We start from the raw sequence: 1,607 nt of genomic DNA, 5'->3' as shown, positions 1-1,607 counted from the left end.
TAAGAAAGAAACAGACCACTTTAGCATAGATGCCATTCTTCTTCGATGTAACAAGAACACAGGTGTTATTGGAAGTGTTCCCAGTTCTGGTTGGACCTAATAAATGCAGCCTAACTATTCTTTAACAGATTTGAGTGACAGAAATGTGTGTGTTTTATGTGTAAGCCAGGTTAAAGAGAGATGGGTCTTTAATCTAGATTTATACTGACAGAGTGTGTCTGCCTCCCAGACAGTATAAGGTAGATTACTCCAGAAGTTTTGGCTTAAATAGAAAAGGATCTACCGCCCGCAGTTGATTTCGATATTCTAGGTATTATCAAATTGCTAGAGTTTTGAGAGCTTAACGGGCGTGGAGGACTATAATACGATAAGAGCTTGCTCAAGTACTGAGGTGCTAAACCATTCAATGCTTTTAAAGTAATTAGTAGGATTTTTAAAATCTATACAATGTTTAATAGGGAGCCAGTGCTGTGTTGACAGAAGCGGGCTAACATGGTCATACTTCCTGGTTCTAGTAAGAACTCTTGCTGCTGCATTTTGGAACAAGCTGGACTTTGTTTTTATTATGCATGCAGAAAAAAGCACCCAATAAAAACATAACAATAATCTAACCTTGAGGTCATGAGCGTATGAATTAACATTTCTGCATTTGACATTGAGAGCATAGTCAGTCTATTCAAAGTTTTGAAGAGAGTTCTTTCTCCCGTCACCACTTACGTAATGTGCGATGAGCTGACCCCAAATTATAGAACAACATCACATTTGATGTTTTAAGCAGAACATTCTGCAGAACTGCTTCAAAAGAATCTGACTTTTTAAACACACGCTTTGTAGGAAAAACACCCCCCTCAAAAGCTGACCCAAGCATATCACGTCAACACCACTCAGATCATACTCCTTTCTTCAACATTGCCAAAAACAATATGAACGCTCATCAACGCATAGAGCTTGTGAACAAAGCCACAGTTCTGTCCTCAAATCGCTCTCAGAAAGGAGTATTATAGCTCATCATCATGGGTTGGGAGACAAACACTTTCGGAAACACATTTCCAAGCAAAGAACTATAGAAATGATCCCTGAAAATATAGTCTTAACTTTATAATGCAACTCAAACGGAATTCCATTCTGAAGCTGCCGCCCATCCTCTCAGATGGTTTGCCTAGTTGATTTCTATGGGCTGTAACGTTCGTGTGACGCTTTTTTTTGCACACACTTCAGAGCTAAAAAGCACGAATCGCTTCCCCAAACCCCTCGAAGTCTAACGTTAACCTGCAATTTGAAATACCAACATGACTATACCCCCCCACCCTCCGCTGATGCTTTGTAGCCTACCTGTCAAATCTAAACGTAGGGAAATCTTTTTAGATGAAAAGTCACTTACCAATTAAATAATTCTCTGCAAGTCTAAAATCTATTTGATGAGCCGCTTTTTGAAATGCTAAGCTTCAGGTCAATTGGAGTAATGTATCAACCGCCAAGGTCAATGCCTATTTCAGTAATCAAGACTTTGTTGTGATTATAACTGTTCCGGCATTGTCTGGAAATTTCCAATTATCCACCACTAGGCGGATCTCTATAAACACATGAACCAGTGTCCATATGGGCTT

General features: G+C 39.4%; 1 non-coding gene across 1 annotated transcript; it reads right to left on the bottom strand.

Moving 5' to 3' along the window:
* Window positions 1–879: 879 nt before the first annotated feature.
* On the bottom strand, window positions 880–1,092 carry LOC122143389. The gene has a single exon (XR_006159151.1). It is a non-coding gene; the product is annotated as a small nucleolar RNA U3 (small nucleolar RNA).
* Window positions 1,093–1,607: the final 515 nt, after the last annotated feature.

Source organism: Cyprinus carpio, unplaced genomic scaffold, assembly GCF_018340385.1.
Source record: "Cyprinus carpio isolate SPL01 unplaced genomic scaffold, ASM1834038v1 S000003616, whole genome shotgun sequence".
Lineage (NCBI taxonomy): Eukaryota > Metazoa > Chordata > Actinopteri > Cypriniformes > Cyprinidae > Cyprinus > Cyprinus carpio.
This window is presented reverse-complemented; position numbering and strand designations above follow the sequence as displayed.